Genomic DNA, 15890 nt, shown 5'->3' with positions numbered 1-15890 from the left:
ATAAAAATTGGTCGATTTTTTCGTTTTTTTTTTGTACAGAAAATTTAAAAATCTTGATTTCGACTGAATTCATAAAATTTTCTTATTTTCCATCTAAATTATACACGAAAAACAAGTTTTTAAGAGAATTTGAAAATTTTTCAAAATTTAAAAATCGTCGTTTTTCTCGTTTTTTTTCTATAGGAAATTTAAAAATTTTGATTTTCGTCGATTTCTTCAAATTTTTTGTTTCAAAAAATTTTTGCAATCGTAAATTTCGACTGAATTCGTTATTTATTTTCATTTTCAAGCAGAATTATACTCGAAAAATCAGTTTTTAAACAATTTTAAAAATTTCTGAAAAATAAAAATTGGTCGATTTTTTCGTTTTTTTTGTACAGAAAATTTAAAAATCTTGATTTTCGACTGAATTCATATTATTTTCTTATTTTCCATCTAAATTATACACGAGAAACAAGTTTTTAAAGAATTTAAAATTTTAAAAATTTAAAAATCGTCGTTTTTCTCGTTTTTTTTCTATAGGAAATTTAAAAATTTTGATTTTCGTCGATTTCTTCAAATTTTTTGTTTCAGAAAATTTTTGCAATCGTAAATTTCGACTGAATTCGTTATTTATTTTCATTTTCAAGCAGAATTATACTCGAAAAATCAGTTTTTAAACAATTTTAAAAATTTCTGAAAAATAAAAATTGGTCGATTTTTTCGTTTTTTTTTTGTACAGAAAATTTAAAAATCTTCATTTTCGACTGAATTCATAAAATTTTCATATTTTCTATCTCAATTATACACGAAAAACAAGTTTTTAAAAGAATTTGAAAATTTTTCAAAATTTAAAAATTGTCGTTTTTCTCGTTTTTTTTTCTATAGGAAATTTGAAAATTTTGATTTTCGTCGATTTCTTCAAATTTTTTGTTTCAGAAAATTTTTGCAATCGTAAATTTCGACTGAATTCGTTATTTATTTTCATTTTCAAGCTGAATTATACTCGAAAAATTAGTTTTTAAACAATTTTAAAAATTTCTGAAAAATAAAAATTGGTCGATTTTTTCGTTTTTTTTTGTACAGAAAATTTAAAAATCTTGATTTCGACTGAATTCATAAAATTTTCTTATTTTCCATCTAAATTATAAACGAAAAACAAGTTTTTAAGAGAATTTGAAAATTTTTCAAAATTTAAAAATTGTCGTTTTTCTCGTTTTTTTTTCTATAGGAAATTTGAAAATTTTGATTTTCGTCGATTTCTTCAAATTTTTTGTTTCAGAAAATTTTTGCAATCGTAAATTTCGACTGAATTCGTTATTTATTTTCATTTTCAAGCTGAATTATACTCGAAAAATTAGTTTTTAAACAATTTTAAAAATTTCTGAAAAATAAAAATTGGTCGATTTTTTCGTTTTTTTTTGTACAGAAAATTTAAAAATCTTGATTTCGACTGAATTCATAAAATTTTCTTATTTTCCATCTAAATTATAAACGAAAAACAAGTTTTTAAGAGAATTTGAAAATTTTTCAAAATTTAAAAATCGTCGTTTTTCTCGTTTTTTTTCTATAGGAAATTTAAAAATTTTGATTTTCGTCGATTTTTTCAAATTTTTTGTTTCAGAAAATTTTTGCAATCGTAAATTTCGACTGAATTCGTTATTTATTTTCATTTTCAAGCAGAATTATCCTCGAAAAATCAGTTTTTAAACAATTTTAAAAATTTCTGAAAAATAAAAATTGGTCGATTTTTTCGTTTTTTTTTTGTACAGAAAATTTAAAAATCTTCATTTTCGACTGAATTCATAAAATTTTCATATTTTCCATCTCAATTATACACGAAAAACAAGTTTTTAAAAGAATTTGAAAATTTTTCAAAATTTAAAAATTGTCGTTTTTCTCGTTTTTTTTTCTATAGGAAATTTGAAAATTTTGATTTTCGTCGATTTCTTCAAATTTTTTGTTTCAGAAAATTTTTGCAATCGTAAATTTCGACTGAATTCGTTATTTATTTTCATTTTCAAGCAGAATTATACTCGAAAAATTAGTTTTTAAACAATTTTAAAAATTTCTGAAAAATAAAAATTGGTCGATTTTTTCGTTTTTTTTTGTACAGAAAATTTAAAAATCTTGATTTTCGACTGAATTCATAAAATTTTCTTATTTTCCATCTAAATTATACACGAAAAACAAGTTTTTAAAAGAATTTAAAATTTTTCAAAATTTAAAAATTGTCGTTTTTCTCGTTTTTTTTTCTATAGGAAATTTGAAAATTTTGATTTTCGTCGATTTCTTCAAATTTTTTGTTTCAGAAAATTTTTGCAATCGTAAATTTCGACTGAATTCGTTATTTTTTTTCATTTTCAAGCTGAATTATACTCGGAAAATTAGTTTTTAAACAATTTTAAAAATTTCTGAAAAATAAAAATTGGTCGATTTTTTCGTTTTTTTAGGTACAGAAAATTTAAAAATCTTGATTTTCGACTGAATTCATAAAATTTTTTTATTTTTTATCTAAATTATACCCGAAAAACAAGTTTTTAAGAGAATTTGAAAATTTTTCAAAATTTAAAAATTGTCGTTTTTCTCGTTTTTTTTTCTATAGGAAATTTAAAAATTTTGATTTTCGTCGATTTCTTCAAATTTTTTGTTTCAGAAAATTTTTGCAATCGTAAATTTCGAATGAATTTGTTATTTATTTTCAGTTTCAAACTGAAATTTACTCGAAAAAATCAGTTTTTGAAAGATTTTAAAAATTTCTGAAAATTAATAATTGGTCGATTTTTTTGTTTTTTTTTGTACAGAAAATTTAAAAATCTTGATTTTCGACTGAATTCATAAAATTTTCTTATTTTCCATCTAAATTATACACGAAAAACAAGTTTTTAAAAGAATTTAAAAATTTTCAAAATTTAAAAATCGTCGTTTTTCTCGTTTTTTTTCTATAGGAAATTTAAATATTGTGATTTTCGTCGATTTCTTCAAATTTTTTGTTTCAGAAAATTTTTGCAATCGTAAATTTCGACTGAATTCGTTATTTATTTTCATTGTCAAGCAGAATTATACTCGAAAAATCAGTTTTTAAACAATTTTAAAAATTTCTGAAAAATAAAAATTGGTCGATTTTTTCGTTTTTTTTTGTACAGAAAATTTAAAAATCTTCATTTTCGACTGAATTCATAAAATTTTCATATTTTCCATCTCAATTATACACGAAAAACAAGTTTTTAAAAGAATTTGAAAATTTTTCAAAATTTAAAAATTGTCGTTTTTCTCGTTTTTTTTTCTATAGGAAATTTGAAAATTTTGATTTTCGTCGATTTCTTCAAATTTTTTGTTTCAGAAAATTTTTGCAATCGTAAATTTCGACTGAATTCGTTATTTATTTTCATTTTCAAGCTGAATTATACTCGAAAAATTAGTTTTTAAACAATTTTTAAAATTTCTGAAAAATAAAAATTGGTCGATTTTTTCGTTTTTTTTTGTACAGAAAAGTTAAAAATCTTGATTTCGACTGAATTCATAAAATTTTCTTATTTTCCATCTAAATTATACACGAAAAACAAGTTTTTAAGAGAATTTGAAAATTTTTCAAAATTTAAAAATCGTCGTTTTTCTCGTTTTTTTTCTATAGGAAATTTAAAAATTTTGATTTTCGTCGATTTCTTCAAATTTTTTGTTTCAGAAAATTTTTGCAATCGTAAATTTCGACTGAATTCGTTATTTATTTTCATTTTCAAGCAGAATTATCCTCGAAAAATCAGTTTTTAAACAATTTTAAAAATTTCTGAAAAATAAAAATTGGTCGATTTTTTCGTTTTTTTTTTGTACAGAAAATTTAAAAATCTTCATTTTCGACTGAATTCATAAAATTTTCATATTTTCCATCTCAATTATACACGAAAAACAAGTTTTTAAAAGAATTTGAAAATTTTTCAAAATTTAAAAATTGTCGTTTTTCTCGTTTTTTTTCTATAGGAAATTTGAAAATTTTGATTTTCGTCGATTTCTTCAAATTTTTTGTTTCAGAAAATTTTTGCAATCGTAAATTTCGACTGAATTCGTTATTTATTTTCATTTTCAAGCTGAATTATACTCGAAAAATTAGTTTTTAAACAATTTTAAAATTTCTGAAAAATAAAAATTGGTCGATTTTTTCGTTTTTTTTTTGTACAGAAAATTTAAAAATCTTGATTTTCGACTGAATTCATAAAATTTTCTTATTTTCCATCTAAATTATACACGAAAAACAAGTTTTTAAAAGAATTTAAAAATTTTCAAAATTTAAAAATCGTCGTTTTTCTCGTTTTTTTTCTATATGAAATTTAAAAATTTTGATTTTCGTCGATTTCTTCAAATTTTTTGTTTCAGAAAATTTTTGCAATCGTAAATTTCGACTGAATTCGTTATTTATTTTCATTTTCAAGCAGAATTATACTCGAAAAATCAGTTTTTAAACAATTTTAAAAATTTCTGAAAAATAAAAATTGGTCGATTTTTTCGTTTTTTTTTGTACAGAAAATTTAAAAATCTTTATTTTCGACTGAATTTATAAAATTTTCATATTTTCTATCTCAATTATACACGAAAAACAAGTTTTTAAAAGAATTTGAAAATTTTTCAAAATTTAAAAATTGTCGTTTTTCTCGTTTTTTTTTCTATAGGAAATTTGAAAATTTTGATTTTCGTCGATTTCTTCAAATTTTTTGTTTCAGAAAAATTTTGCAATCGTAAATTTCGACTGAATTCGTTATTTATTTTCATTTTCAAGCTGAATTATACTCGAAAAATTAGTTTTTAAACAATTTTAAAAATTTCTGAAAAATAAAAATTGGTCGATTTTTTCGTTTTTTTTTTGTACAGAAAATTTAAAAATCTTGATTTCGACTGAATTCATAAAATTTTCTTATTTTCCATCTAAATTATACACGAAAAACAAGTTTTTAAGAGAATTTGAAAATTTTTCAAAATTTAAAAATCGTCGTTTTTCTCGTTTTTTTTCTATAGGAAATTTAAAAATTTTGATTTTCGTCGATTTCTTCAAATTTTTTGTTTCAAAAAATTTTTGCAATCGTAAATTTCGACTGAATTCGTTATTTATTTTCATTTTCAAGCAGAATTATACTCGAAAAATCAGTTTTTAAACAATTTTAAAAATTTCTGAAAAATAAAAATTGGTCGATTTTGTCGTTTTTTTTGTACAGAAAATTTAAAAATCTTGATTTTCGACTGAATTCATATTATTTTCTTATTTTCCATCTAAATTATACACGAGAAACAAGTTTTTAAAAGAATTTAAAAATTTAAAAAATTTAAAAATCGTCGTTTTTCTCGTTTTTTTTCTATAGGAAATTTAAAAATTTTGATTTTCGTCGATTTCTTCAAATTTTTTGTTTCAGAAAATTTTTGCAATCGTAAATTTCGACTGAATTCGTTATTTATTTTCATTTTCAAGCAGAATTATACTCGAAAAATCAGTTTTTAAACAATTTTAAAAATTTCTGAAAAATAAAAATTGGTCGATTTTTTCGTTTTTTTTTTGTACAGAAAATTTAAAAATCTTCATTTTCGACTGAATTCATAAAATTTTCATATTTTCTATCTCAATTATACACGAAAAACAAGTTTTTAAAAGAATTTGAAAATTTTTCAAAATTTAAAAATTGTCGTTTTTCTCGTTTTTTTTTCTATAGGAAATTTGAAAATTTTGATTTTCGTCGATTTCTTCAAATTTTTTGTTTCAGAAAATTTTTGCAATCGTAAATTTCGACTGAATTCGTTATTTATTTTCATTTTCAAGCTGAATTATACTCGAAAAATTAGTTTTTAAACAATTTTAAAAATTTCTGAAAAATAAAAATTGGTCGATTTTTTCGTTTTTTTTTGTACAGAAAATTTAAAAATCTTGATTTCGACTGAATTCATAAAATTTTCTTATTTTCCATCTAAATTATAAACGAAAAACAAGTTTTTAAGAGAATTTGAAAATTTTTCAAAATTTAAAAATTGTCGTTTTTCTCGTTTTTTTTTCTATAGGAAATTTGAAAATTTTGATTTTCGTCGATTTCTTCAAATTTTTTGTTTCAGAAAATTTTTGCAATCGTAAATTTCGACTGAATTCGTTATTTATTTTCATTTTCAAGCTGAATTATACTCGAAAAATTAGTTTTTAAACAATTTTAAAAATTTCTGAAAAATAAAAATTGGTCGATTTTTTCGTTTTTTTTTGTACAGAAAATTTAAAAATCTTGATTTCGACTGAATTCATAAAATTTTCTTATTTTCCATCTAAATTATAAACGAAAAACAAGTTTTTAAGAGAATTTGAAAATTTTTCAAAATTTAAAAATCGTCGTTTTTCTCGTTTTTTTTCTATAGGAAATTTAAAAATTTTCATTTTCGTCGATTTTTTCAAATTTTTTGTTTCAGAAAATTTTTGCAATCGTAAATTTCGACTGAATTCGTTATTTATTTTCATTTTCAAGCAGAATTATCCTCGAAAAATCAGTTTTTAAACAATTTTAAAAATTTCTGAAAAATAAAAATTGGTCGATTTTTTCGTTTTTTTTTTGTACAGAAAATTTAAAAATCTTCATTTTCGACTGAATTCATAAAATTTTCATATTTTCCATCTCAATTATACACGAAAAACAAGTTTTTAAAAGAATTTGAAAATTTTTCAAAATTTAAAAATTGTCGTTTTTCTCGTTTTTTTTTCTATAGGAAATTTGAAAATTTTGATTTTCGTCGATTTCTTCAAATTTTTTGTTTCAGAAAATTTTTGCAATCGTAAATTTCGACTGAATTCGTTATTTATTTTCATTTTCAAGCAGAATTATACTCGAAAAATTAGTTTTTAAACAATTTTAAAAATTTCTGAAAAATAAAAATTGGTCGATTTTTTCGTTTTTTTTTGTACAGAAAATTTAAAAATCTTGATTTTCGACTGAATTCATAAAATTTTCTTATTTTCCATCTAAATTATACACGAAAAACAAGTTTTTAAAAGAATTTAAAAATTTTTCAAAATTTAAAAATTGTCGTTTTTCTCGTTTTTTTTTCTATAGGAAATTTGAAAATTTTGATTTTCGTCGATTTCTTCAAATTTTTTGTTTCAGAAAATTTTTGCAATCGTAAATTTCGACTGAATTCGTTATTTTTTTTCATTTTCAAGCTGAATTATACTCGGAAAATTAGTTTTTAAACAATTTTAAAAATTTCTGAAAAATAAAAATTGGTCGATTTTTTCGTTTTTTTAGGTACAGAAAATTTAAAAATCTTGATTTTCGACTGAATTCATAAAATTTTTTTATTTTTTATCTAAATTATACCCGAAAAACAAGTTTTTAAGAGAATTTGAAAATTTTTCAAAATTTAAAAATTGTCGTTTTTCTCGTTTTTTTTTCTATAGGAAATTTAAAAATTTTGATTTTCGTCGATTTCTTCAAATTTTTTGTTTCAGAAAATTTTTGCAATCGTAAATTTCGAATGAATTTGTTATTTATTTTCAGTTTCAAACTGAAATTTACTCGAAAAAATCAGTTTTTGAAAGATTTTAAAAATTTCTGAAAATTAATAATTGGTCGATTTTTTTGTTTTTTTTTGTACAGAAAATTTAAAAATCTTGATTTTCGACTAAATTCATAAAATTTTTTCATTTTCCATCTAAATTATACTCGAAAAACAAGTTTTTAAAAGAATTTGGAAAATTTTCAAACTTTAAAAATCGTCGTTTTTCTTGTTTTTTTTCTACACGAAATTTTAAAATTGTGAATTTTGTCGATTTCTGCAACTTTTTTTTTTCTAAAAATTTTTGCAATCGTAAATTTCGAATGAATTCGTTATTTATTTTCAGTTTCAAACTGAAATTTACTCGAAAAATCAGTTTTTGAAAGATTTTAAAAATTTCTGAAAATTAAAAATTGGTCGATTTTTTCGTTTTTTTTTGTACAGAAAATTTAAAAATCTTGATTATTGACTAAATTCATAAAATTTTTTCATTTTTTATCTAAATTATACTCGAAAACCAAGTTTTTAAAAGAATTTGAAAATTTTTCAAAATTTAAAAATCGTCGTTTTTCTAGTTTTTTTTCTACAGGAAATTTAAAAATTTTGAATTTTGTCGATTTCTTCAACTTTTTTTTTCCAAAAATTTTTGCAATCGTAAATTTTGAATGAATTCGTTATTTATTTTCATTTTCAAACTGAAATTTACTCGAAAAATTAGTTTTTGAACGATTTTAAAAATTTCTGAAAATTAAAAATTGGTCGATTTTTTCGTTTTTTTGTACAGAAAATTTAAAAATCTTGATTTTCGACTAAATTCATAAAATTTTTTTTATTTTCCATCTAAATTATACTCGAAAAACAAGTTTTTTAAAGAATTTGAAAATTTTTCAAAATTTAAAAATCGTCGTTTTTCTCGTTTTTTCTACAGGAAATTTAAAAATTGTGAATTTCGTCGATTTCTGCAACTTTTTTTTTCTAAAAATTTTTGCAATCGTAAATTTCGAATGAATTCGTTATTTATTTCAGTTTCAAACTGAAATTTACTCAAAAAATCAGTTTTTGAAAGATTTTAAAAATTTCTGAAAATTAATAATTGGTCGATTTTTTTGTTTTTTTTTGTACAGAAAATTTAAAAATCTTGATTTTCGACTAAATTCATAAAATTTTTTCATTTTCCATCTAAATTATACTCGAAAAACAAGTTTTTAAAAGAATTTGAAAATATTTCAAAATTTGAAAATCGTCGTTTTTCTCGTTTTTTCTACAGGAAATTTAAAAATTTTGAATTTCGTCGATTTCTTCAACTTTTTTTTTCCAAAAATTTTTGCAATCGTAAATTTCGAATAAATTCGTTATTTATTTTCATTTTCAAATTGAAATTTACTCGAATAATCAGTTTTTGAACGATTTTAAAAATTTCTGAAAATTAAAAATTGGTCGATTTTTTTGTCTTTTTTTGTACAGAAATTTTAAAAATCTTGATTTTCGACTAAATTCATAAAATGTTTTCATTTTCCATCTAAATTTTACTCGAAAAACAAGTTTTTAAAGGAATTTAAAAATTTTTCAAAATTTAAAAACCGTCGTTTTTCTCTTTTTTTTTCTACAGGAAATTTAAAAGTTGTGATTTTCGTCGATTTCTTGAAATTTTTTTTTCTAAAAATTTTTGCAATCGTAAATTTTGAATGAATTCGTTATTTTTTTTCATTTTTAAACTGAAATTTACTCGAAAAATCAGTTTTTAAACGATTTTAAAAATTTCTGAAAATTAAAATTTTGTCGATTTTTTCGTTTTTTTTGTACAGAAAATTTAAAAATCTTGATTTTTGACTAAATTCATAAAATTTTTTTATTTTCCATCTAAATTATACTCGAAAAACAAGTTTTTAAAAGAATTTGGAAAATTTTCAAAATTTAAAAATCGTCGTTTTTCTTGTTTTTTTTCTACACGAAATTTTAAAATTGTGAATTTTGTCGATTTCTGCAACTTTTTTTTTTCTAAAAATTTTTGCAATCGTAAATTTCGAATGAATTCGTTATTTATTTTCAGTTTCAAACTGAAATTTACTCGAAAAATCAGTTTTTGAAAGATTTTAAAAATTTCTGAAAATTAAAAATTGGTCGATTTTTTCGTTTTTTTTTGTACAGAAAATTTAAAAATCTTGATTATTGACTAAATTCATAAAATTTTTTCATTTTCTATCTAAATTATACTCGAAAACCAAGTTTTTAAAAGAATTTGAAAATTTTTCAAAATTTAAAAATCGTCGTTTTTCTAGTTTTTTTTCTACAGGAAATTTAAAAATTTTGAATTTTGTCGATTTCTTCAACTTTTTTTTTCCAAAAATTTTTGCAATCGTAAATTTTGAATGAATTCGTTATTTATTTTCATTTTCAAACTGAAATTTACTCGAAAAATTAGTTTTTGAACGATTTTAAAAATTTCTGAAAATTAAAAATTGGTCGATTTTTTCGTTTTTTTGTACAGAAAATTTAAAAATCTTGATTTTCGACTAAATTCATAAAATTTTTTTTATTTTCCATCTAAATTATACTCGAAAAACAAGTTTTTTAAAGAATTTGAAAATTTTTCAAAATTTAAAAATCGTCGTTTTTCTTGTTTTTTTTCTACAGGAAATTTAAAAATTGTGAATTTTGTCGATTTCTGCAACTTTTTTTTTCTAAAAATTTTTGCAATCGTAAATTTCGAATGAATTCGTTATTTATTTTCAGTTTCAAACTGAAATTTACTCGAAAAATCAGTTTTTGAAAGATTTTAAAAATTTCTGAAAATTAATAATTGGTCGATTTTTTTGTTTTTTTTGTACAGAAAATTTAAAAATCTTGATTTTCGACTAAATTCATAAAATTTTTTCATTTTCCATCTAAATTATACTCGAAAAACAAGTTTTTAAAAGAATTTGAATTTCGTCGATTTCTTCAACTTTTTTTTCCAAAAATTTTTGCTTTCGTAAATTTCGAATGAATTCGTTATTTATTTTCATTTTCAAATTGAAATTTACTCGAATAATCAGTTTTTGAACCAATTTAAAAATTTCTGAAAATTAAAAATTGGTCGATTTTTTTGTCTTTTTTTGTACAGAAAATTTAAAAATCTTGATTTTCGACTAAATTCATAAAATTTTTTCATTTTCCATCTAAATTTTACTCGAAAAACAAGTTTTTAAAGGAATTTAAAAATTTTTCAAAATTTAAAAACCGTCGTTTTTCTCTTTTTTTTATCTGCAGGAAATTTAAAAGTTGTGATTTTCGTCGATTTCTTGAAATTTTTTTTTCTAAAAATTTTTGCAATCGTAAATTTTGAATGAATTCGTTATTTATTTTCATTTTCAAACTGAAATTTACTCGAAAAATCAGTTTTTAAACGATTTTAAAAATTTCTGAAAATTAAAAATTTGTCGATTTTTTCGTTTTCTTTGAACAGAAAATTTAAAAATCTTGATTTTTGACTAAATTCATAAATTTTTTTTATTTTCCATCTAAATTATACTCGAAAAACAAGTTTTTAAAAGAATTTGGAAAATTTTTAAAATTTAAAAATCGTCGTTTTTCTCGTTTTTTTTCTACAGGAAATTCAAAAATTGTGAACTTCGTCGATTTCTTCAACTTTTTTTTTCTAAAAATTTTTGCAATCGTAAATTTCGAATGAATTTGTTATTTATTTTCATTTTTAAATTGAAATTTACTCGAAAAATCAGTTTTTGAACGATTTTATGGCGGATCCAATATGGCGGATGAATTTTAAAAAATTGTTTGATTTTAATGAAACTTAGTATCTAGGGGTTTTTGGCGTCGCTGATTAAAAATCTGAAGCCAGATTAAAAAAAATCCAAAATGGCGAATCCAATATGGCGGATGGATTTTTAAAAAATTGTTTGATTTTAATGAAACTTGGTATCTAGAGGTCTTTGTGGTCGCTGATTCCAAATCTGAGGTCAGATTTTCAAAACTCAAAATGGCGGATCCAAAATAACGGACGAATTTTTAAAAAATTGTTTGATTTTAATTAGAAATATAACATCTAGGAACATGCAGCTTTTTTGTAATTTCCCAATTAATTTATCTGAGCAATATAAGGATATTTTATAAATTTAACAATTCACTAATTGTTTAAAGAAATAATTGTTGTTATGTACAAACTTTTTACAAAAAATTCTAGAAACATGCAGCTTTTTTCTAATTTTGCAATTAACTAAGCTGAGTTAATTAAAGCTGAGATTTTTTATAAATTTAACGATTCTTTAATTGTTTAAACAAATAATGTTGTTATTTACTAACTTTTTACAAAAACATCTAGAAACATGCAATTTTTTTTCTAATTTTACAATTAACTAAGCTGAGTAATATTACATGAAGAATGAATATTCCATGTAACTTCAATCTATTTTTTTTTAAAATTAAATGAAATTTTTTCAAAAAAATTAATTCTTCAACTTGTCAGTTAAAAGTGTACAAAATTCAAATATTCATATATTTTAATTTGAAACCTTTTCAAAATTATTCACATATTTAAATACAGAAGTAAACAATTTTTTGAATAATAATTCTTATAAAGAATTTTATCAACAAATTTTTAAATGATTGAATTCTTTTGACGAATTTTAATCAAATTTTTAAGAATAATTACATTTTTCTACATAGGAATTCGATTAAAATTAAACTAAAAATAATTAAAATTCTGCGACTTGTTTTAATTTAGGAAAATAATTTAATTCCTAAAACAAAATAATTTATTAATAAAAAAAAATTTTATTCATAAAAAAAGTTTATTATTTATGAAATTGCGAAGAAATTTATAAAAAATTTGTTAATAATTGAATTGCTGTGAAATATTTATTATTTATGAAAATAATTAAATGTTTGAGTACAATTTTATACAAATTTTTTCTAAATATTTGAATTCTTTTGGGTCTATTAAAATAGTAGATATTGAAAATCATTGATGTGAGCAAAATTTTTGAATGCCCTGTTTCAAAATACAACATTGGATATGACATCGGAAATTACATAAAAAATGATGTCGTGAATGATATCATAAATGATGTCAAAAATGATATCGTAAATAATATTGGAAATTATGTTGTATTTTGGGACTATAAACGATGTCATTTATGATATCATTTCTTATGTAATTTTTTATCATTAATTATTTTGAAAAATTAAAACGTAATAATTTTTTAGGAATTTTGAAATTTTCTAATCGAAATAATGCAAAAAGACATACATATATACAAGACTATTTAATATTGAATTTAAGTTTTATTCAATTTTAGAAAATACAAATCAGTTTTTCGTAATAATATTTACAGTAAAATATATCATTAATGGTAAATATTCATTTTGAAAGCCATATTTTACTGTTGAAATTAACTTTTATTTGAGTAAAATTTCTTTTCCCAATATTTTACTTTTTACTCCAACCGTTTTTTGGTTTCTGTAAAAAGAACTCGGGAAATCAACCTAATTTTATGAAAAATAAATTCCTTTTGATAAATAAGTGTACATTCCAAAATGCAAAATTTATGCAATATTTAGTGAAAAGCAATGCTTACTGATCGCATTATTAACATTTAGGGTGAGAATGATAAGAATTACATAAATAAGCATTGATTTACACTAAATATTGCATTAATTGCATCTTGAAATGTGCTTTTATTTATTTCAAAAGCTTTTCTCATAAGATTAATTTCACTTCCCAAATTATTTTTACAGGAACCAAAAGTGATTTCAACCAAATCCCCTTTGGTTCATTAAATCACCAGGGGATACATATAAAATATACAGCAAAACACCAAACCATAATACATTTACATTAAACTACAAGAATATAAAACTTAAACTTCAATAAACACTTAAAACCATCCAAACCACAAACAAACGCTGCTTGATTTAATGACGCTATACGCCATGACACCTAAAATCACAATATGCGCATGCGTTGATCTACCCATCTGTTAAGTGTCATGGCGTATAGCGTCATTAAATCAAGCAGCGTTGGTTGTGGTTTAGATGGTTTTAAGTGTTTATTGAAGTTTAAGTTTTATATTTTCGAAGTTTAATGTAAATGTATTATGGTTTGATGTTTTGCTGTATATTTTATATGTGTCCCCTGGCGATTTAATGAACCAAAGGGTTTTGGTTCGCATTATGTTAATAATGTGATCAATAAGCATTGCTTTTCACTAAATATTGCATAAATTTTGCATCTTGTAATGTACACTTATTTATCAAAAGGAATTTATTTTTCATAAAATTAGGTTGATTTCCCGAGTTCTTTTTACAGAAACCAAAAAACGGTTGGAGTAAAAAGTAAAATATTGGGAAAAGAAATTTTACTCAAATAAAAGTTAATTTCAACAGTGAAATATGGCTTTCAAAATGAATATTTACCATTAATGATATATTTCACTGTAAATATTATTACGAAAAACTGATTTGTATTTTCTAAAATTGAATAAAACTTAAATTCAATATTAAATAGTCTTGTATATATGTACGTCTTTTTGCATTATTTCGATTAGAAAATTTCAAAATCCCTAAAAAATTATTACGTTTTAATTTTTCAAAATAATTAATGATAAAAAATTACATAAGAAATGATATCATAAATGACATCGTTTATAGTCCCAAAATACAACATCATTTCCAATATTATTTACGATATCATTTTTGACATCATTTATGATATCATTTACGACATCATTTCTTATGTAATTTTCGATGTCATATACAATGTTGGATTTTTAAACAGGGTGTAATTGATTTAATGCTGGTGAAGAAAAACTTGTATTTAATATATCTTAATTTCACGTATTAAAACTGCTTGTATTACTTGTTTAATTATTCTCATATGTATAAAATAATCAGTAATAAGCACTATTTAAAATTATTAATCTCCATAAAAATGAAATTCTAACAATTATATATAAGAAATATTTGAATTGTGAGAATAAAATTTTTAAATTATCCCGCCATTCATATTTACCAACCATTAAGATTACTTGTACCTTAAGAGAAAATATTTTTTTCCTCTATACACATGTTAGTTTTGCGTAGTTGGTTAGGTAGTTGCGTTGCGTCCGTCGAAACCCGCGTTTGATCCCCCGTTCCCCCGAATTTATTTTCAAGTTTGTCTTCTTTAATATAAGGTTTCCAAAAACAAAAATAGTAGAAACAACTGCGGGAAAAGTATAAATAAGTTAATTAAATAATTTTTTTCAATTTTACTTTCATGAAAAAACCCCATTTTGTATAAGTATTAAATATTTATTATTATTTTAAATAATAATTAATGTAAAATTAACGAATAAATTATACAAGAAACTTTCGTTTCTATTTTAGGGGAAATTTTCTAAAAACATTTACTGAACAATTGTGAAATTAACAGAAATAATTTTAGAGAAACTTCCAAAAAAACTTCCTTAAATTTTTCAGGAAACTTCCAGTCCTTTTTCCAGGAAAATTCCATTGATAATTTCCTGGAAGTTAACAGTGGAAACTTTAAATCTTGAGATATACCAAGTTTCCTGGAAGTTTCCAGGAACTTAACACATCAAATTTCCGAACTTAACGTGGGAAACTTCCTGGAATCTTCCCGGAAAAAACTGTGCTATGTGGGTGGTCTACTACTTGTCGGAACAGAAAATCCGTACTATTACATTACTGATTTTCAGTACTAATCCTAAGTCAGAGGCGTTACCTCCCGATGTTGGACATGTAATAGGCTAGTATGAAAGTCAGTACTGGTTGTCATTTTTCCGTACTGAACCAGCAATATGCCTATCGTCAATTTTTACCTGGGCCATTAAGTCCCATGAAGAAACCAGACGTTTTATTAAAAAAGTAACAATTGCATTCATGGGCAAATTGAAAAAAAGATAGACCGGTTTTTTGTTTTTAATTTCCAATTGTTTAATAATAATTGCCTAAACAAATTAAAAATTTTTTTAAACTTTTTTAAATTTTTAACGCTAATTATGTGAAAAATTAAGAAAGTTTTGTATGTGTTATTTTCTTCTCCAAGTCGAATTTTGTTTATAAAATTGTTATAAACAAATTATGCTGGATAAAAGGTGTTTTATCCTAAGCATAAACAAATGCATTTTGAGTAAAATTAACAATTGGATTCATAGGCAAATTGGAAAAAATATACCTGTTTTTTTGTTTTTAATTTTCACTTGTTTAAACAAATTAATAAAAATTTATCTATTTTTAACAATTTATTATTTAATTTGTTTATAACAGTTTTGTAAATAAAATACGATTTGCAGAAAAAAATGACTCATACAAAAATTTCCTAATTTTCCAGACGAATCGATTGGCGTTAACAGTTTTTAAAAATTGCTAAACTTATATTAATTTGTTTAAACAAATGTTGTTAA

Source organism: Leptopilina heterotoma, unplaced genomic scaffold, assembly GCF_015476425.1.
Source record: "Leptopilina heterotoma isolate Lh14 unplaced genomic scaffold, ASM1547642v1 Lhet_513, whole genome shotgun sequence".
Lineage (NCBI taxonomy): Eukaryota > Metazoa > Arthropoda > Insecta > Hymenoptera > Figitidae > Leptopilina > Leptopilina heterotoma.
The sequence above is the reverse complement of the archived record's forward strand: the minus strand, read 5'-3'. Positions refer to the sequence as shown.